General features: G+C 38.7%; 1 long non-coding RNA gene across 7 annotated transcripts in view; it reads left to right on the top strand.

Annotated features, from left to right (window-relative positions):
• LOC121643215 overlaps positions 1 to 23332 on the top strand; it is a 154404-nt gene that overhangs the window by 92388 nt on the left and 38684 nt on the right. For 5 of the 7 annotated variants that reach the window (XR_006011068.1, XR_006011064.1, XR_006011061.1 and 2 more), the window contains one exon: positions 17018 to 17058. The exons of the other annotated variants lie outside the window; for them this stretch is intronic. This is a non-coding gene — a long non-coding RNA (uncharacterized LOC121643215). The remainder of the gene's footprint in view (positions 1 to 17017; positions 17059 to 23332) is intronic. 7 annotated transcript variants of the gene reach the window in all.

The following is a 23332-nucleotide window of genomic DNA, read 5'->3' as shown; positions in this document are numbered from 1 at the left end:
GTCAAAAGTCTGGGATAACTTCACGTTTAACTAACATTAAATTAAATGCATGTGAGATTTGTAAAGCGGACCTTGTGTACCACGGAAGTACGTCTTCAATGCTCAAACATTTATAGAGGAGGAACGTCGGACTTACATAACAACCTTATGCAAGATTTCAAAGCTGAAATGGAAATAAGCCATTTATAATAATCATGAGATACATAATCCGAATGGTCGACTAGTCATTTTAATAGTTGGTGACTAATCGACCATCAGAATAGTCATTAGTTGCAGCACTAGCCCTACAGCAGAAAAGCTCCGTTGCAACAGTTTTCACTTGTTGTTACTCTTCACAGAAGTCATACCAACAGGTGACTGTGTGCTTCTTTCAGACTTATTTTCTGAGAGCTTTCCCTGGTGTTTCATAATTTATTTCTGCTGATTTGTCAATGGGAGTGGGGGTAGTTGTACTCCTTCTAGTCAGACAATACCAGTAATATAATAATACCAGTTTCTCATCATGATTTAATCACCAGAACTGGAAGAATTCTAGCGCAAAAAATATCTCTCAGATAATAATTATTTAGAATCAATACATCGCCTTGATAAATCAGCTGAAATACATGTTATTAAACACAGTAATGTTACAGCACGGGATCTTCCTCTTGCAGCACCGACAAGTCCACTCACTTTGACTCTTCCTCTCCCTTCATCAGATGATCTTTGAGTCTGCAAGTCACGACAAACGATTTCACACGATAACATTGGCTATTAGCAATAGCTTGGTACCAAATACATGGAGGACATGCTTGTAACTTATCGGCATTAAAAAAAAAAAAAAAAACTGACAGGACACTCAAACATCTGAGAGATGTTGACATTTTCACATTTATTTATTTATTTATTTATTTATTTATTTATTTATTTATTTATTTATTTTTTTAAACCTGTCTTGTCCAGCATCGTTGCAAACAGAATGATTGTCTGGCTGCTGTCTGGTGCTGGGCAATTTTACTCTATCAAGCAGGGATTTATACTACATGTATAAAGTCCCTCTTGATGAAAAACTTTATTAAATCAGACTCTTAATGCTGGACTCGACCGGAGGGGACAGAGAGAGAGAGAGAGAAAAGAAAGTAGAGAGAAGAGGGAGGGGAGAGAGAGGGACAGAAAGGGTGTGGGGAGTGCGGGTGGGGACTTGAAACATCATACAGAAGACCATGTAATCCATACTACTTACAACATATATAGCTAAGATCATCCTAGCCAGTAGGTCATTACACAACTAGTTGATAATATTAACAATAATAATAATAAGAGTAAGAGTAATAATAATAATAAGAACAGAAATAATTAAAAAAAGAAACAAAATATGATAATAGATATAAGTGAAACTGCTGTATTCAAGAACACGCGCAGAGAAACCTGTGTGGATGTGTTGGAGAACTCGGCCACACGGCGACGCAAAGAGTGTGTGGAGACGTTCAGGAAGGAGTGACCATGCAGAGTGATCATGCAGATGCCACCTCACTTGAACAGAGGCCAGAGTCAGGCCAGCGGTCCCGAGACCCAGGCCACCAGCCCCCCCGCAGGCAACAGATCCCGACCGGTCCACAGAGACGACCACTCGCCCGCCCAGGAAGGCAGCAGCAGGAGACCCCAGCAGGAGCCGCCCCGCGGACACAGGGCACCGGCCCCGGCGGGCCGAGGCCAGCAGTCCCCGACCCCCCCCGGGCACATTTTCACATTTATGACTCTCAGTAGTTGTAATAACACTTTTAAATGGTGGGGTTCCAGTAGAGCAATACTCGGTTGCTTGCATTACATTAGCGCATCACTAGATGGGAGTAATTCTTACACACTGGGGCTTTAAACTATGAATCCACATAAATTCTGCACAGAGCCTCTCTTGGTTTCAGTAACCAGTCAAAAGGAAAAAAAAAAAAGGTAACGTGAGTCTTTGCTGTTAACTGAATGATAAGAAGAGGGAAGCTGAATGGGATAAAATCTGTGAACAAAGCACAAATTCCCAAAGACCCACATTTATGTTTTCCACACATCTCTCCTTCTTTGAGTCAATTTTAGTGACCAATGATGCTAAAGGTTTCGGTGCTAATGGGGCTGGCGGGTAAAAACAAAGACTGAAACCAACAACAAAACATCAACAAGATGCTGGACCGCACTTCAGGCTTGTAGCGAAAAACACAGAGAGAAACGTCAGAGACACTGGATGTCCTGCTGTCAGCCTCTGAACCATAAACACGACCCTGAACCAACAAACATACCCTGAACCATCAGACCAACCCTGGACACGGAGGAACCTGACAAACCATTGCTTCATTTAGTCCTGCAATCTGGAAGTTTCCAATTTTTCTTTAACTACGAGCGATGCTGCAGCTCAAACAGATGACATTCCATCAGATGCAGCAGTACAGCGGCAGCAGATGTCAGTTACCCAATAAATATGGATCGTATTTATAACTACCGATCATATTTACGCAGTTAAGCAGCTAGGAAAATGAAAGGAAAACCAATATTGTTGTTTTGCCTCAAAGTTTTCATGTGCCGTTATGTACATGAAAACGCGGTTAAACATACTCAAATTGTGTGATTTTACCATGTTCATTTTACATTATTATATAATGTGTAAGGCACTACTGTAATCTGTATAAAAAACATTTGCTCCTGAAGCTTACCATGAACTGCTGCTGACAGAAAGTAAATATCTTTGTAGCAAACATCTCAGTGTGTATTATACGCCTGCAGCTTCTAAACAGATATTTCTGTTGATTCTGTCATCTTTATTCATCTGGCCATCCTCATCTCTAAGTGTGTTTTCAGTGATTTCTTCATCATTGTATTTCTTGTCAGTGAGCTTGGTTTCACATTGAAAAAACTGAACAGAAAACATTGAGCCAGTTTACTGGTATAGAGCTCTGAGACCCCTACAACCCTTATACGTCATTACCCAGAACATACAGAACATAAACAACAATGGCACTGTACAAGTGAAATTAATTGTTTTAAAAATATATAGAATATATAATAAAAAACTGTAGAGAGTGGAGTATTCATAATATTTTTTTACAGCTAAAGCAAATGTTTATCAAACAAGATTTATTGTTGCTACTAGCAAAAGTTCCCTTTAAAAACTTTTTACAAAGCTCATCAAATCAAATCAATCTTTATTTATAAAGCGCATTTACATACCAAGTGGTACCCAAAGTGCTGCACAGATAAAATAATGATAAAATAAAACATCAAACAATAATAATAAATAAATAAAAAGAAAGGATATTGAAAAGTCTGGCCAAATGATTGTACACTCTGGAGTTAAAAGCCAATGTAAAATGTAGGTTTTTAAGAGATTTAAATTCATTCACGGTTGTGGCAGACCTCACAGAAAGAGGGAGACCATTCCAAAGTTTAGGGCCTCCTGAGGAAAACTGTCTCCCCCAGTCACGTGTCCAGTCCTGGGACTACTAACTGCATTTGTTCTTCAGATATCAGAGCGCTACAAGGACGGTGATGGTGCAGAAGTGCAGAAAGATAGGGAGGTGCCAGACCATTTAAACATTTAAAAGTCAAAAGTAAAATAAAAAAAAAAATAAAGAGACAGGCAGCCAGTGACGGAAGCGCAGTACTTGAGTAATGTGCTCCCACCATCTTGTCCCTTGTTAATAGGCAGGCAGCTGAATTTTGGATCAGCTGTAGACGGCGGAGGAGAGTCAATCCCAGAATAAAGGGACCCTTTCTAGGGCATCACAAGGAAGATTAGGCTTGACTTTGCTAATAAGCCTCAAATGAAAAAAACGACTGGACTACTGCCCTAAGCTGCCTGTCAAATTTGAGGTTCAAATCAAAACCAACTCCAAGATTTTTAATGAAAGAGCAGGTAAATGAGTCCAGATAAACAACAGCACTGTTGCATCCTTCCAGCAGGTAAGTATTCCCAATTGTAATGAATTTAGTTTTATTTTCATCTATGCATAGGAATTTCATCTCCATCCATGTTTTAGCGTTGTGCAAGCATTTCTCTAGGTTCTGTATGCATTGATCTCCAGCAGATTGTAAAGGCAAATAAATCTGGATGTCGTCTGCATAACAATAAAATGACATTCATGAAAATGTTCCTTCTTGGATTTGCTCTTAGCTACGACAAATCCTACGAACACCCAGGAATATTCTCCTTTCAACTTACCAAAGGTTAGCATTCACCAATGTAAGAGACCGGTTACAAACCATGGTCTACAAACACAATCTTGAATCTGACAGAGGGTTTTTGTAAAGTACAACTTAAGAACAAAAAGAAGATGCATAAGAAGATATTGGTTAATGGGGCCCAATATTGTTCCAATACACTGAATTGCTTGCATCTGCTTAATGATTAGTGTGTGCTGGATGTATATTTTAGATTTTTATAAACTAGCCTTAGTCTAATGGTAAGGTTTAGAAGTCATCAGAAATGTGTGCTTTGAAGAACAGGCACAGCTGGACTTCCTTTGACCAGAAGGAACATGTATAAGGATCAGTTGCAGCAAATATATACCAGGCTTGCCAGTATACAAGTAATGATTTTCTCTTAAATTATCATTTTGAAAGTAATATCAGGATGTGTTAGTTCAACATCGAAAAGATTGGCATATCTGTGTTTTCTTCATTAACTTTTACAGTTGCTGTAAAGTATAACTACTACAGTATATCTGGACACAGATCATATACTCTATTAAATTTTACCCTGAAATTGTATTCTAAAATATTTATGCACATTTACTATAAATTGTATTGCTTATGCTTAATGTACTTGCTAAAGAAAATTATGCTCTTAGAGGATTCAAAATGTTTTTGAAGAGGATACCTGAATTTTTAACAAAGGAAGCAAGTTTTTTGAAGGACATAGGGTACACACTTAGTTGGCTAAAAATTATTTGTTTGTTTCTTCTCACTTTTTATATTTGAAGCCAAATGAAAAATATTTTTGACCTTCCAAAAATATTCATTAGCCATAGAGCGTCCCTTCTTTTCAATAACTGTTTCTTTATCTTTCCATCATCAGCTTACTCTGAAGTAATGTAGCTTTTGAGACGCTGTTCAGACAGGTGAATTATCTTCCCTCAGTTTACATCTCACATTTGAGAAAAGTGCTTAGGTTGTTAACAGGATGTAAGTCTTTGAAGCCTAAGCTGGCTAGTTGGTATATTTGTACATAGTTGGTGAAGTGTGTTTTGCATAGTTTTAATGGCTTGCCTGCTGCAGACTTCGTACTTCTGTGAAGATCCAAGATACTAGGAAAAGTTTTGGGAGTTCATTTTCAGTCCATCTTCAATGTAAAAGAAGACCAAGTAGCTCCTTCTTAATACAAGCAGCCCCTACCAATACCTGTTCTCCACCCTGCACGGACTCTTCAAGTGATGTCCCATCTCCATGAGTTTCATCAAGTGTACATCTCTTTTCATCTGTTAAACCTTTGAAATGCATCCTTTTCAACTTGTGAAGAATAATCATGGTTGTGATCATGTTTGTTTTTGTAATCTTTGTCAATAGCTGTGTTTCCATTACAGTATTTTACAAAATAAAAGCGATTTTTCTAACATTTCATTTCAGTGCAATAGCGATTTGCAGGTGTTTCCATTGAATGGTGTTTTGCGCATTAGCCGTTATTCTCGTAAAATCTCGTTCCGCGAGACTTCACTTTGAGGAGGATAGAAATTTCTACATCTTTGTAAAACTCTTGTATTTCGCCGTTGTTTGCTATCAAGGATGACGATTATATTTTTTTAATTATTTGTAAAAAGATTTCCGTCTCCTCCTGCATCTACTCAGACTGCACCATCTCTATTTGAAATGAACTGCCCTCTACGTCACGTCCAGTGAAGCGTAAATGCGAGAAAAGTGTTTCCATTACACTTTAGCAATATACTTCTATATCGACACGTCTGAAAAACCACCTCATGAGAACGTAAAAACTTTTTAGCGATATTTGGGAGTTTTTTTTTCTCGAAATGTAGGTGTTTACCTTTTTTTTTATTGCGATATTTAGTTTTTGCGCAATTCTAGGGGTAATGGAAACGCACCTAATGTCACATTCCTGATCACTTTACAATATATATTCCTGGACACACCAGTAGGAAGCATTTTAGGAATATGTTGACACTGGAGAATGATAGGTTTCTGGTTGTGTCATGCTACATTTCTCTCAGGTCGTTTATATTTAATTTTCTTTTTTCTCCCTTTCTTATTTTGCAACTCTGCTAATTATCCACAATAAATCATTTGTGCATTGTTGACTTCATGAATAGCTGTTTGAAGTTCTTTTTCTTTTCATTTTCTCTTTTTTGTGTGCCAGCTATGAAGATGATAATTATCCACAATAATATATGGAATGTCAAACCTAAGCAACACTGTCTTATTACAGAAATTCACTTAACCTCAACAAGAATAAATTTAGGTAGCACTCAAGTTTATGTGGTTGCCTCTGAAAATGTGCCAAAAAAAATTACAAAAGGAAGGTGAGAATACTAGTTTACCTGCTTATAGTGCATGTAGTTTATAGGAAAATATATTATATAGCCATTTTTAGACTGCTAAAGTAAAACTATGATATTGTGGTAGATTTAAGAAAAATAATAAACATGCTACACAAGGACAAAGATATAAATCTGGAGCTTTGTAAACAAATAATAGCACCTACTTGACATCACAAAGTATTCAGAATCATTGCTGTCGTTATCTGTCTACAGTGTGTATACTTTTCTCTGCATTAGTGCCTTTGGTTTAATGCATCTCGCCTCTCTGAGACATCCATTATAGCAGCACCACATTATTCTTATTCACTGGAGGTTTAGGAAATTGTATGTGAGAGAAAAGAGGATTTTATTTGTGTGCAATGACGGAGGCAGACATGTGTACCGTGCAAGCATACAGTAGAGGTTTTGTTTTTATTTTAGTCATGCACATGTGCATTTATATGTGTGTGCTTGTGTGTGTGGGCACATGTGGGTTTCTTATATTTGTCTCTGTGTCACCTTTGTTGACTTTGTCTCGCCTCCTGCAACACTGTGTCCTCTGCTTTAATGACGCATATATCCTATCTTCAGTCACTGCCTAATCCCAGCAGCGCTAGCTCAGGAACAGATTACTGCTTCCAGACACCAGAGGAGAGAGCAGCAGAGAAGGGTGGGGGTTGCAGGGAAGAAACAGATGCCTTAGTGATACAATATACAGAGAAATCGAGGAGCTGTACATAGAATGCATGCACACAACGTGCACTTATGTATGTTTACATTTTTATAGTATTAACATGAAGATTTTTTAAGATATAAGTACAAACATCTGTTGTTTTTACCTAGTTAATCAAAATAGTTAATATTTATTCACCATTCGAATAAAAACTAATATTTTATTTTGACTGATTCTTCACATAAATATTATGCCAATTAAGAGTGAAATAAAAGTGAAAAAATACTAAAATATAAAAGGTGTTGTAAAAAGACAATAGTGGAAATTGTATTAATTGATCCACTTTCTTTTCTTCACCTTCATTATGTTGATCGTGGTTCAAAATATACTGTATACACTGTATGAAAGTGTGAAAAGGACAGAGTCAGAAGGTGTAGATAACCCTTCTAAACATGGTTAATCAGAGCTGCTTCTTCTCGTGCAGGTGTAAATAATTGGGAGTGGTTTGTGCTGAAGTGGTGTTGTCTGTCCACCAGCTGCTGTCATCATGCCAGCTGCCTCTCAAGAACATGACTTTTAGAACCAAATGATTGCCAATAAAACATTTGATTGAGAGGCAAAGAGAGTGAGAACCATAAACAGGCAGGATTCTGCCCTTTAATTTCACCATCTCAAGAGAATTGGTTTTGCTATGCTGTGGAGCAGGTCCCACACACAAGCAGTTTAGTTGTCCGCCCAAGGACTAAAATTTAATTTAACCTGTGTGTAGCCAGGCTGGCTGTGTGTGTATCTCCTTGAATGTGTATACATGTGCACATGTCTGTCTTTGTGCTTGCTACGAGTTGGGAGTTTAGAGTGCTTCTGTGTTCATAAGAGAAATAAATGATAGGTTTGCATGAAACTCCACATGTAAATGTGTGTGTTTTTGTATTTTATTCTTGCTTATTCTCTTCCGTCTAAATCACTTTACACTGTAAGGTTGCTGCATTGTTTTACAGTGTGTGGTTGTACTACACTATTTATTTTCTCTTTCCTCTGTTGTTTTAGAATTTGAACTTATTCTTCTGTTTTGTTCAGTTGATGTGTTCTCAGCGTTTTAACCTGTAAAAATGAAAATAATGCCCTCAGTATTGGCACAGATGTTTGTTGCAGAAAACTTATTTTCTGCATTAATTTTCTACTGGGTGAATACTGAATGCATGTTTAGAAAATACAGCATCTGAAATGCTCAGCAGTGGTTGCGTTGGCTGTTCACCAGGGCTAGTTCGTAACACTTCTTTGTGTATGTGCGTGTCTGTTTATGTGTTTAGGTGCAGGTTTCTGATGAAAGCCTAGAGCAGAAGCATATATCAGAGCTCCAGCACTAATAAAAGGCTAGCAAGCTGTGCTCCTCTCCTTCTGGGAACAGCACTGGTTTTTTTACTGCCTCTTTGACAGCAAGATAAAGTGCCCTTCCAATTAGAAAAATATTTGGCCACATACCTACCAACAGCGATCTTAAGTTTTTATTTTTCATGCCATTTGATCAGGAATCTTTGCTATTTTTACAGTGTGCTTTTTTATCATCATGCCTTGGGTATGCACATGTTAATGTGCAACCCTCCAATGGCACCATTATTCTGTATATTGAAATAATGTTGGTTTTATTTTGGTTTCTGTCTTTGTTTGGTCTTTTTTTTCTCCATGAGGTTGAGACAGGGTACAGCTATGTTTTGGTATGGCTTTCGGACTCAGACTGTCTGTGTTTTAGCATATTGCATGAGAGGCTTCATGCTGCTGCTGTGTTTGGGTTGATGTCATTCTTGTTGCTCCTGTCATCCGTCTCTGCCTCATACAGAAATGTGTGCATATACACTTAGCTGCTGACGCTAGTCCCCATCCCATACTGAAGATGTTTTGTTTTTTTTTTTCCCCTTTTCTTTCCAGAGAGTGCATTAAAATTAAATTCTCTCTTGTTGTTGTGAAAAGAGGCACACGTAAAAAATAATTGGCTGTAGGAGAGAACAAAGGGCTGACTCCCCTCTCCTCCCTGCACACCACAACCCGGCATTAATACCAAGCCTGCTGCATTGTTCTGCTGTCTGCAGCCATCCCCCTAGCCAGACACTCAGCTCTGGAGAAGTCACTTTTAATGTCTGATAATCAAGGTGAATTTTCAAAAAGCTGCCATTTTCAAATGATGGTGTATATATTATGTGTAGATGGGAGTTCAGGACTGGAGGATCCCCACTCAGTTAGAGAGAGAGGGCTTCAGCAATGCGAAGTGAAAGAGAGACACCTAACGGCCAAAGACGGAACTGTTGGCAGATTTCTAGGTCTAATCAGAAGTCAGTGGAAGGTAGAGGGAAACTGGAATATGAGTGTCACAACTGAAATTGTCCCAGTAATTTGTTAATGATAAAAAGTAGCTGTTTTTTACTTTTCCCTTTTTAGGGGGGAGGGGGACTCTTACGCTTTTACTATTAAGTGTGTAATCTAGTATTGCATCTGTATATCCTGTGAGGCTGTGACATGTCGGGGTAATGTATTTCTAGAGTACAGATGCTGCATGATGTTGCCCCTTGCTGAAGGGAGGTCTTGTGCTCTGTTATTGGGGAATCAGGCATCCAGCAGCAGAGCGCTGGAGCTCCATTTCCCTGCTACAGGGCACAGGCTCGTCTTCCTCTTGCTTCTCCCATCCCCCTTTTCCCCCCACCACTAGGTATGATTATTTCTCCTCCGCTCCACCGCACCATTATATTCCAGGTCTGCAGTTACCCCTCCCTGCTGTCATTTTTCATGGCATGTTTTTGCCCATGTGCAGCACTGCACATTTGCACTGTGCCTGTGCAATATGTTAAGAAGGTGAATGTATGCAGTGTGCAGAATGTAATAAGTATATATTTATTTTCTTTGCTGGTGATTTACTGTTTTTTTTTTTGTTTTTTTTTTTTTCTGGGTGAGAAGAAAGGCCAGCACTAGCCATGTATCTTAACATGACTGCTGTGTGTGCACTTGCCTCCAAGGCTTTTTACTCACCGGGGAAACCAAATTATACATCTGAGGCAGACTGGTTGTTTTTCGTGCTATGACTGATAAAATCCATCTTAGTATGTCAGGGTGTAAGCTTTGCTACAACTACCTTGCTAAAGTTTCGATCTTTCCTGACTTATGCATTGTTTGTTGGTAAAATATCCATGAAATTACTCACACCAACTCAGCTAATCACCGAAAGCAATTTAATCATTGTTTTGTATCCTATTCACATTGCCCCTAGTTTAACAAAAAGAAAAGACAGCAGTGTCTAAAATCAAAATACATATACACAACACAGAAGCACACACATGGCTGAAATTGACATTATGCTCAGAGGGGGAAGTAGATCTAACCCTGTGAAACAGTTGGATTTAAATGGAGTCTGTGTTGGGAGCAGCACGGCGCACAAGTCTCCCTCTGCGAGGCTGTCACAGTGGGACACTCGCAAAGCAGACAAAAAAAAAAAATTAACTCTTAAAGACACACTACCTAATTTTATTACTGTGGCCACTACTTTCTCATAAATCCCAGAATTTACCCTCAACTCACTGGTGATGAGTTTAAAAACATCAGCAGTGAGCAGGAGGAAGGATACAGAGATGGGAAATTTGGAGGCAATATGGGAAACCACAATAACTATAACAAAATCATAGTCTGTTGCAGATATGACATAAAAGTATAATCCAGTGTGTGTGTGAGTGTAATTGATTATTTGAAGTGTCTCTAGAAAAATACAGTCATTCAATATGTTGTGGAAAAAAACAGAACTTTGTGGAAGTGCTCTTTTTTTAGATGACCAAGTGTTTGCCTCTGTTTTTCTAGCCAATAGTCTACAGAATCAGTTTCACATCCTTATTTAAAAATAATGTCACAGGTGGGTTTATTTATACTAAGTGTCATAGTGCATCTTTTATTTAGTGTTTATTCCTGGGATTTTGACTCCAGTGTCCATGATATCAACACCTTCTGTCAGGAATTGAGCATTAAGCTGTCAGTTCAGTATTATATTATACAGTAATATCAATGGCTGCACAGACAAACCAAACAAAGAGGCTGAAATTTATTTTTTTGTAGACTCAAAAGTTTACTAAACTGAACCCATTTAGAGCTTACAATGCTGCTTCTTAGTTCTCCACTATGCACCTGATATTGGTCCAGAACATTGATGTGACATTGTTTTGCGGTAACTTGGTTTTGCCCTGAATGTGATTACATAATAGCCAGATATTCAAATTTATGAGCACTTCATTTGTTCCATGGCAGTATTACTTGGCAGTATTTTTATTTTTTTCTCTCTGGCTGGTTGGAGGGCTTACTTTCAAAGTGTTGATCTCAGCTGTGGTGCAGAATAAAGACAGAAGAGAGGGCCGCAGGCATTCTGATGAAAGGATGTGTGGGGAATTTGGAGTGTGGAGAGGGAGGGAGTGTTTTGCCAGCCCAGGCTGGCAAAGCAGGTCTGGCTTTGTGCCAGTCTGGGCACTGTGCCCACGAGGAGGCAGTGTGTGGCTAACAGTGACTGTATCACACAGAAAGCAAGAGCGAAGCTGAGATGCACAAGTGTGTCTGTGGGGGGTGTCTGAGGCTGACTAGAAGAGGTTTAGTCTGCATTTGCATGTGAAGTGACCAGGTTGTGATACAGCAGGAGAGGAAAGTGAGAAACAGCTGGGAAGAATGAGAATAGATTTCCTGGGCAGTGTTATGTCACCAGCCTTATTACAATCACAGTCTGTTTAGCTCTGGTTAAACTTACAGCTGGATTTAAATCCCCTTCTTAAGCATGAGGTGCTGATGGGGCAGTTCATTCAGTCATGCATATGTTGCATTTAAACATGATTGTTATTCTTAATTGCATTGCTAGCTGTTTCTTTATGCAGTGCTTGAATAAATACTCTGTCTATGGGACATAAATGTTATCTCTGCTTTGTATGCATTTACATATTGTTTGCCTTTTGACGTATTATCTCTCTCTCTCTCCCTTCTCCTCTGTTCTCCTCTTTGTATCCTTAAAATATTCTGCACACCCCTCAGCAGTTACGCATGGCAGAAATCCCTAATATAATCTGTGCGTCTGAATTTTAATTTATACCGTCAGGATAAAATAAATAGTCTGCAGTTAATTATGGGAAGCCAGCTCCTGGCTTTGCCCGGGTGATTTATGAAGTGCACGTAGGCATTCTGCAACGCATTTTTCTTAATTTATTTTTAATCTGTCTTTCAATTAATTTCACTGCAAATGTCTTAATGATGGCAGAGGGGCTGTGTTAATGAGGCCTGTGAGGTGAAATGAAGAGACATTTACCCCTGTGGGTTGGAAGTCAGAGGCTTTGGGATTGGGTCATGCAAAGAGTCTCATGCAACCATTGAAGTTCAGTCTGTCCTGCAATCAAGCCCGTACAAAGATTGTTCCTTAGTCTTTTGAATTTCTAACATAAAAAGACACTTCTTTGTACCCATTTATTTCATTATGTGCAGCCATGTCTTTTTTTTGGGCTTTTTTTTTGTTACATCTTCCAGTGAATATAATACAGTATCTGTTGTTCTCAGTGATTGGCATCTTTACAGCTGTGATCACAGGTGTTTAAGCTGCTTCATTCAGCTGTTGTAAAGGAAGTGCCACTCTATTCTTGAACTGCGCCCATTTTCTAACTATTTTGACAATGTGTGATTGTCCAATTCGCACATTTTGCAGACTTTTAAAAAAATTCAGCCCATGAAAAAATAGAAGTATTCACAGTGGAATTGTGTTGCTTATTTGTGACTAACAACTTTACTCTTAGGCAGTGATGTAGTGCAGCGTTCATAGTCTGACTGCTGCCCGACCAGTGTTGAGTAAGTGGATTTCAGGTATAGCTGTGTGGTTTTCCTTGCAGGCTTGTTTATGCATAGAATTTGTCTTTGTATGTGTTGACTGTTAACTCTTCATTGAAGTAGGATAAAGGTGCAGCATTTGCCTCAAAGACAAAAGAAAAATTCCCCTACGATTAGGAGCATTTCATCCATCCCCCCCCCCCCGTCCTTTAAATCAGGCCAATGTCTCCTTTGTACTTTGTATGCACCATCGTTTTGCGCCAATTAGCATGGAGCGTGGTTGTCTTTGCGCTGGGAGGGCCTGGTGTGTGGTAGGCAGGAAGGCGGGGAGCCTGTGGTGGTCAGCTTACCAGACAGCTCACATCAGCCTACCCCATTAGGGACATTCACACTCAGCTCTGCATCAGGATGCTCTCATTTACTGCCTCCATATCCAGCCATTTATCTCTCTTTCCTCCGCTCTCCATCACACCCTCTTCCCTCTCTCTTTTTAATTTTCCTCTCAAAAACAGATCCCACATTAAGCAGTCAAGCATGGCTCAGTGCAGTGCTTCTCCTGAAAGAGCAAAGGAATTATTTAATTTCTCCTTCTTTCCGTCTCTGTGGCCTCTCCCTGCTCATGCACAGATCATTACACACAAAGGCCTCATTTTCATCTCTCTGTGAGGGCACATGCATGGCTTTAACAAGTCAGGCACACCATGGCCATTGCTGACAATCAATACCTGTGGTCAAGACTGAGTACGCAGCGCACCCTAAATGGGCCCTGCAAGTCCAACCATAAAACACCTTGGAGGCCATATATGCCACCTCATAAATCCCTTTTTTTCTTCATTCCTGTGGAGGAGTGAAGCGAGCCAAGTCTACATTGGACAGAATACTCACCGAACTGGGATAACGATGATCAGAGGGTCATGACACTATTCAGAAAAACTGCTGTACTAGATCTTCAGGATCAGAACTGACTTCAAATAAGATTGGGATAAGTTTAGGTTTAGGTTCAGGGCTGTGTTTCTCCGATGTAGTTGGCACGCAGTGTTTTGAAACTCCTTTGGGAAACGGCATTTTCTTTTAAGTGAAATTAGTAAAAGCAGCCCCTGCAGAAAACAAAAACAAGCCATTTTTCAAATGTCAGTGCGTGGTTTTTACAAACATAAATAAACAAGCTCAAAAGTTTGTAAAAGCTCAGGACTTGACTTGAACATCACAGAAGATCTGTAGGGAGAGTCTCAGAATTTGAAATGATCTGTAAAAAAAAACTGGGTGACATTCATCAGACTTCATTTAGATATGCAAAACTGACTCCTTATTTAAGATGCAAAAAAAAGCCTTTGTAAACTATTACACTGATCAAAGCAACCTCAGCTACCACAGTGAAACAGTGGCATCTTTTAAAAACATTTCTTAGTTAATGCAAACTCTTGACGATCTAAAAATGGAAAGATTCATAAACTATAATTTGTCATCTAAGTCAGTTATTTATTTTATATAAGTGATAGTCCAGCAGTGATAGTCTTCCAGTCAGAGACTCACACCCATTCTTTGTCCAATTCTGGGAAGGGTTTCAAATCTTCAAGCCCAAATATCCGTGCAGACAAGTATGTTTTTGCTCAGAAGCTGAGACACAACAGGAGTTTCAGAGGACTCAGATGGTGGCGGACAGTGATGTTTTAGTACATATCACAAGTACTGATGAAGAATTTTAGTTTGTGTTGCTATAAGGTTGCTTTTATTTGTATTTTACATTTATAAAACGAAAGACTAAGTGCTTACATAGGTAATTTTAGAAGACTGTAAGATAAAATAGTCTTTTCTTTTTAATCACCTTTAACTTCCATCTGTTTTTCTTAACTGTAAAACAAAGAAAATGGAGCATTTTTATGCAACTACAGCATTCAAAGTAGGTACCGTGTAATCTCTTAAAACCTCTCAACCTGCGGAGTTGGTTTAATTTAAACAGTAAGCTTTGCACAACTGAGATCTGCTAATGAGATTTTACTCGGTTGGAAACTAAATGAAATGAGATAAGCTCAGGGGAATAGTCAGCTCATGTTTTTCTTTATGGATAGTTCCTTGTTTAGTTTGTGAATTGCAGGACTGGAATAGGTGATATATGGACCAGATGAGAGCAGCCTGGGGGCTGGTAGGCTGAGCAAAAAAATAGACATGTTCCTCATCTTTCTTTTGCCTCCAAGGCTCTCAACTGGCTTGATCCTTACATTAACCAAACAGATAGCCAACAACTTTAATTACCTTTGTATCCAGTCGCTCTCCCCATCCACTACTCCCCACTTCCCTGGCACAAATCAAAGAAAGAGAGGGATAGAAGGAAGAAAAACCATAATTACTTATTTTACTGGAGTGCTACAGAATGCCTTTTGCCAAATGACTCTAATTCCAAATGGTTAACAAGATTTTTCTTTTTAATAGAGCCAAATCCATGTGACAGCACATTGCTTTCCTGTTTGGTGCCTTAATGGCTTTCATAGTTTGCACTTCCAATAAGCAGTAAACTCGGAAATTAATATTGCACACCGTGTTATGATGCAAATGAGAGCGAGACAGGAGAGCAGTACCTTCATCCAGAAACCTCTGATTTGATCTATAATTGCTCAGATTTTTTTCTTTTTTTTTTTGAGCTTCATTTATTTGTATAATTTAGACAGCATGCTTCTCTCCAGCATCATTATCACTGGCACTTCTATGTTGCTGTATGTTGCGTTTTGCTTTTGATAGACTTTTAAATCACTTGGAGTTGACGAGAAATGTATTCACAAATACTAAATAATAGCTTTTTTAAGTCTGGCTAAAAAGTTAAAGATTTTTGTGAAAATGAAAATTTGTGAGATTTTTTTGTATTTAGTGATCATTTTGAAAACAAACAAACTTTTTAGGTATATACTGTACCTAAGTGGACCCAATGGTTGTTTCCGACAAATACAAAGACAGAAAGACCACCCTGGTAAGAGCAGATTTCAATTAGTTCACTGTTGATAGACTCAGTTGGACCAGTCTGAGCCCCTTTTACTGCTTTGTGAGCAGATACAATCTGAAAAGATGTATTTATACAAGGTGTTTCTCAATTAACTTTTAATCTAAGTCTTTTCATTTCCAATTCCATTTCACAAGTTCTCAAATATTAATCTGCCGGCATATTAAGTATTGTATTCTTAATAAGGGGATCAGAGTGGAGCATGGTTCTTGTAACATATACGTGCTGGGGGTCAGTTACCAGCACAGAGATCAGAACAAGCCCTGAGCTGAGCCTTTATGTGTAACACCGGACCGCCATCATTATGACAGTACTTCTGCTGCTTTGCTGATTAAGCTTTTACCTGCACTTGTTTTGCAGAAAAATCTTTGTGGGTGCCATTTACAGACGTTTTTATTTTACTTTTTATTTATATAGTTTTTTATACTGGATTGTTTTAAAAGAAGTTCCCCCACTTTGTGTTCCCCCTTTCTATATGTTATTACATTGTTGAATGGTTTTCTGAGCTTACAATGACCTCCCATATCTCTGTGCTCTGTCCTCAAAGGCCTTCATTAGGATGAGAAGGTTTGAGGTTGTCTAGTGTTTGGCTGCAGTTGCACCACCAAACACCCAGCTAGCCTGACCTGCAGACAGAAACAGCCAGTAAAATTGGCTTGATCGGCCCATGATCGCCACAAGCTATTGAGGTTAAGTGGTCTTTGGTGTACAGGACTTGAGCATTTCAGCCAGATATGGCTCACATGACCAGGCGTATACTGTACAGTCTGATTCTTTGTCATATCGCCATGGCAACACTTCATTTCTCCTCAGCATGCTCCCATTTCACCTGTCATTCTGGTAATTGGCTCTGATACTTTTTTTCCCTGCATATCTTGAATGAAAGTCATGATGATAATAATAAGACAATATTTATGAAGGGAGCACTTGCAGGCAAGTGCAGGAAAAAGGGGGGAAAATAAGCTTTCATTAGGCTAGAATATTAATGTAGCAACAGGACTTTTTAAAGACTAATAAAGCTTGTTCTCATTGTTTTCACAGGTTCCCCACACTCTGTGCATGAGCCACATCGTAGAGTGAATGTGAGTTTCGATTTTGGTTTAATTGGGTCACCCTCTCCTTCCTTTCTTGCTTTTTTGTGCTACCTTTTCTGTTGAACTCAGCTTAATTAGATCTACAAGACTGTGACACTACCAGAAACATATAATATCTGCTCTGCCTCTATTTCCACTGATGTTCTGTTTTTAGATGTATTGATGATACAAGCCTTGTAATGACATTTACTATAGTGCGGTAGTCATTAATGGCCCTGGGCTGACTTTAGACTGTGTAACAGCACAGACAGAAATGGATAAAAGGTTTTATGGAAATAAAAGAAAGTTACTGAAGGCAAAGAAAGTGAGGCCTAATGACTGTTCTACTAGCTGCTCCTCATTACCAAGGTCGCTGGCATCAGGACCAGCTGAGATCTGCTAAGTGGTCTATTGCATTTAAAATGGCCATGAGGCCTTTCCATCAGTATTGCATTCACTGACACCAGAAACACTCTGAAATGCAGGGCAAACTGATATTTTCTTTAATTATCTTTATTTTAGTTGGTTTCCTACAGGGGCACTGTCAGAAAATGTGTGCACTCATGCTGTCTTTACATGACAGCTGCATGTTTATATTACAGTTTGCCATAGAATGCATTTTCAAGCTTGGTCATGGTTGCCTGAGTGGTAATTATAGTGAGAGACATGTCAAACCTCTCCTATTAATATTATGAAAAATATTTCTTTTCTTATGCAGCAGCAGTGAGCCATACACAGCATTATTTTTCTAATTTATGTGCTCCCTCCAGACCTCATTAGATTGTCAAACATCAAAATCTAAGTTGTGTTACAGTGCTCTGTAACAACAACCAAGCTTCCCTACACAGAATAGTTTTGCCTCAAAGATGAAAACTAAACTATTCAGTCCAGCTTTATAGAGAGAAAAAAAAGAAAACACACAAAAACCAAGTATAATGTTTATATCTCCTATGAGGGAGGGGGGACACCAGCACAATTAACTCATTTGCTCGTATTTATCAGAAGAGAGTAGGCACCTAATCCCAGCTTGCATTATTAAAGATGATAGCATAGTGGTTTCTGCAAGACCACCACACTGAATCAAAGTCTGACATGGGCTGATGATGTATGGGTATATTATTCAGAGCATAACATAGGCCTAAAAACATTGCTGCTCTTTTATCTGCACCCCACCCCCTAGCTCACTGCATCCTTATGAACAGACACATGCACACAACAACCACTCATCAACCCCTGGAGGGCACCTGTGTTTTCAAAGTAAAGACCACTTAGAGAATAGCCCCAGGCGTCTGAACACTGAAATGCCCTGCGTTACACATTAGAAGCCGCTGTACACACCAGAAACATAAACACTCTCAATAGCCCTTGTCTCCTCCCAAGAATACCCCAAATACCTCAAAACAGGAGGAAAATCGCTTACACAGGCCAGAATATGGAACAGATAGTCTGCTGGGACATTACCACATTAAAGACCACTCACTTACAGTCAGACGGTAACCTGGCCAAGTATAAGCAGAAAGCTCTCTCTCCAGTTTTTAAATATTTGCAATTAACAATGGAACCCTTTTTATACATAACAGGCAGCTTAAACTGGGATTTTATTGTAAGTTATTGCCTTTCTCTCTGTGCACATCTGCATTAAGAAATAAAATCATCATCAATCATCATGTCTTGAAAATGGCATATGAAACGCTGCACGCAGCCGGACGTGGAAAAGCACACAATCATCACATACCGTGTGAAAGGGTCATATGCACTTATTTTGCATTTGGACCTAATGGGTCATAAATTTTTATTTTTTATGGGTTCAGCTGACTTTATTGATATACACAACATGCAACACAGCGGCTTAAATGGAGGTGCAAAGCAATATAAAATGTGTAGGAGGCAAACATCCACCCCTCCTCCTGTGGCAGACACAGGGGTTAATGATCAGACATTTCATTCAGTCCCCCAGTCGACTAAATGAGGTTTGATCAGATGCCAGGAACAGAAGAACAAGCAGCCTTCAGTCAGCCTCTCTTTCTGTCATAATGAACAGTATAATATTAAAACAATCACACCAACAAGCAGATAAAAACAAGAGTTTTCTGGAAAGCAAAGAAGGTGTTACTCTAAATTTTTAATGTCTACTCCAGCATGATGACTTTGCCTATATTTTTTTCTGTTTGGAAAGCGAAGCATGTCAGGGCTGTCACAGTTAATTCAGGCTACCCTTCTGTGCTACAGCAGTGTGTAAATAGCTCAGGGAGACATTTGAATGTCTTAATAGATGTTGTAACTGCTCTGTCTCTTAACATGTTGAAATAGAGGCGTGAGGAATGGCATCATTAAGGTAATGTGTTCAGGAAGCCAATAAGCTGTGTTCTAACCTCTGCTGCTCAGCTTGAGATTTGGCAAGTGCACAACCGTAGGTCACCTCTTAATCAGAGAGAGGAAGCGCTTGCAAACACACACACACATATGCAGATAACACTTAAATCACATTGTGAAGTTGCACTCAAATGAGTTATATAACGTGTCCAGCTGTTTATGTATTTTTGTGCAGATTGTGGGAAAGCTAATGTGTAGTGTATCTGTGATTTGATTGTTGAGTTGTTTCAGTGGTCTAAAACCATCTAACTGTTTTACTGTTATTAATCTATAGAGAACACAGTGTTACATCTTCCTCAGATGAGGGTGGATCATGCTGCATGTTTAAGCAGGCTAAAGGCATGCCCCTTTAAATGTTACTCTACCCTATAGTAACAAGAACTGGGAGGAAAGGGATTAGAGCCACATGCTCAGGACAATGTTTCCAAGCACAGCACAGAAAGCCTTAGATTTCCCTCTCACTCTTTTACTTTTCCTTGTCAACCCTGGAGCGACAGTCGGCAGCTGTCTCTTTTTTCACACACGAATGCCCTATTAAGTGTCTTCTCCCTGAGTTTGGAGGCAATCAGTACTGTAATGACCAGGCGTTCTGATCTCGTTTTGTTCTCCAGTGTTTGTTTTGTTTGAGCTAAAGAGTTTTCTGTGATAAATTTCACCTATCACTCTCTCCAGTGCGGTTGACCAATGAGTTCTGTGACTGCATGGCCTGTGGTGTTTTTCTTTAATAAGTCCAGAGGTGAGGCAAAGCAGGCAGGCCATCAGTCATCCTATCAGGATCTTACCCTCTGATTGCCATCACAACCAGAGTTATCCTTCATGCTATGACTTACATTACACCACTGAAATCTTGTTTTACTTGAGATTCTTGTGAACAAGAATTAATGTTTGTTGGATGATAGTTTCAGTCTTGTATTTTTAAACTAAACTTTTATTAAAAAGTGTTTTAGAAGGTTGTTTGCTTTGAAAGCACTGAATGACCTGTTTTTTTTTTTTGTTTTTTTTTTATTAAACAGATTTATTAAACACTAAGAAATAAATTTAGACTCTGAATATATATTCATTCATTTGTATTTAAGAGAAAATAAAATAGATTAATAGGATTGAAAATCTGGTTCTTGGCTGATCTTTGCTATATTAGAACAAAACAAGCATTGGACCATCTGCTTAAATAAAGGACAGAAAGCATGTCGCTCACCAATCTTAATTCTTTTTAATGGAATTAAAAGTCAAAAATAAAAATAAATATAGATATTTTTTACTTTTATAGCCCCATTTAGATTATTTTTTGCAACCCTTGTTCCATTTTTACTCTCTCCTTGTGGTAACGGTAACAGTCCAACCACTTTCAGGAGTATTTTTTTCTTTTTATTTATTTACATTTCTATGTATTGATGAAAGGAATTTTAAGCTAACCTGGTGAAGTTGCAGAGTTACACTAGTGCTGCAGAATGTCAGCCCTCTCCTGCCCTCTGTTCTCCATCACTCCTTACCTTCTGATCAGGACACTTGTGTGGTCCAATACAACCCATGAAAGTCCAACCTTAACAGTGGCACTTCTGCCTTTACACACCTCAGAATGGATCTTTATTTACAGCACACATCTCGGAAACAGCTGGTCAATCCATTTAGCCTAAGGCCACTGATTTGTTCGTATTTACTACAACAACCAGAGAAAAGCCAGGCTATTTTTTTCTCTCTCCTTCCTATTGATCCGCCGCTTAGAAAATCTGCCCCGCTGTCTAAACACTATTGATCCCTCCTTCTCAACGACAGGCTCTCGCACCAGTGTATAAAGGGACTGGATGAATTGAAATTTCATTTCCGACAACTTGTTCCTGTTATTTTTACCCCTTTTTTCAATAGTCGGGAACATGCGCTGGCGGGCCGCTACTCAGAGAGTCGATAAGTGTTTGGCTCAAAGGGGAGACGAGGGATAAAGGTGATGCTGTTTAGATTACCCTAGGCAGATCTTAAGACCAATATGCCATCGACAGGTTTTAGTCTATTAGTCGGATCCCAGCGTGTTTGTGGACCTTGTGACTTTTGTAGTTCAGGGCTTATAACAGGAAGTCATGTTTGGGTTATCTTTCTCTCAGCGACATAAAAGGTCACCTTGTCTGAATTCAGGTAGCAAGCAGTCTTTTCAATGAACACATCGAACATATAAGTGGTATTTTATCTTGATATACAATACATATTGATGGAATAAGTTTGTTATTAATTTTGATTACTTATGATGATTACGTAATGTATCACGTAATCATACATGGTGAAAATGTTACAGCCCTGTCTATACTCTTGTATTTTATTAATTCATTTGTTTGTGTGTTTATTGTACATCATTACTAATCAAAACAACAACCAACTAGAAGTCAGTGTTTAAACCATGAAAAATCACCATCAAACTTTCTTTTTCTTTACTTTAAAAAGTGACTGTGCTCCAACTTATCTAAACCTTATGTATGAATAAAGAGAATCTATTGGCAACGGACAAGACTTTGGTAATCGTAGCTTTCTGGTTTCCTTTGAAGATGGTGACCAGTCATGCTCAAATTAGTTTTTGTTGTATGCAGATAAACCGTCTTTGTGAAAGTGTAGAAGAAAGATATATATTCCAGTAAATTCTTTATCTGGATTGTGAAAATCTTGGTCCAGATATCATTTATCATCATCAGGTAATAGCTGACAGTTGCTGAGCAGCTTGTGGATATAACGGTCAGCTAACTATCGAATGTGCCAACAAGGAACTTTTTCATATCAATTCCTGCTTACAGTAGCTTCAGAACATAATAATTTAAAGCCATTGATCTGACATATATTGCAGTAATGTTTACTGTAAAAGACAGCTCATCTCAAACAAGTGGATGCCAGTTGATTGTTTCAACCACAATTGCATTAACTGGACCCCATGGTTGCCTGAACCAACTATTGGAAATAAGTCTAATAGAGATTATGTGGTTTTAAAAAATCTGACAAAAATAAGGAATGATTTAACACAGTGGTCCCCAACCCTGGTCCTCACAGCCCACTATCCTGCAGCTCTTAGATGTCTCCCTGCTGCGACACACCTGATTCAAATTAAAGGGCTCTCTGAAAAGCTCTGCACAAGTCTGCTAATGAGTCATTAATTTGAGTCAGGTGTGTTAAAGCAGGGAAACATCGAATGTCTGCAGGACAGTGGGCCTTGAGGACCGAAGTTGGGGATACCTGATGTAAGATGTAACTTGAGGTAAAAATAATAATCACAGAGACTTGCAATTTGAAGTTAATGTGATGAAATATTGAAAATGATCTCTTTTGAGTTACCAACTCCAAAATTATTATGTATAGATTGTGGTTGGACAAACCTTGATGACTGACAAAGTATAGGACAGTCTCCGCTACAGTGTAGGACTTAAGTGATTTATTAACAGGCTCAGTACGCAGGTAAGCAGTCCAACAAGGCAGAGGTATCCAAATCTCAAGGCTAAGGGCAATATCCAAACACACTTGAACTAGGGCTGGGCAATATATCGAGATTTTCAAATATATCAAGACTTTATCAGACGCAATACAGAAGGAGGGAATATCATTTATATCGAGATAGCTTGTTTGAGTTAAAAGCATCTTTTATTTTGCATTTTGCACAGCTGTATTTTTATTATGGTCATTGAAAAGTATTTTTAATTTATTTTGTTTTAGGAGCATTTAATTTAATATAAAGGTACTTTAATTTCAGTCAGCTGTTTTAATGCACATGTGCTGCTAATCCTTAATAAAAGTATATTTAGCACTGAAGGCTGTAAATTAGAACAGTTTCTGTGGTTACTTGACAAAAAAATATAAATATCGACATATATATCGTATATCGTGATTCAGGTAAAAAATATCAAGATATAAGATTTGGTTCATATCGCCCAGCCCTAACTTG

This window comes from Melanotaenia boesemani, chromosome 1, assembly GCF_017639745.1.
Source record: "Melanotaenia boesemani isolate fMelBoe1 chromosome 1, fMelBoe1.pri, whole genome shotgun sequence".
NCBI lineage: Eukaryota > Metazoa > Chordata > Actinopteri > Atheriniformes > Melanotaeniidae > Melanotaenia > Melanotaenia boesemani.
This window is presented reverse-complemented; position numbering and strand designations above follow the sequence as displayed.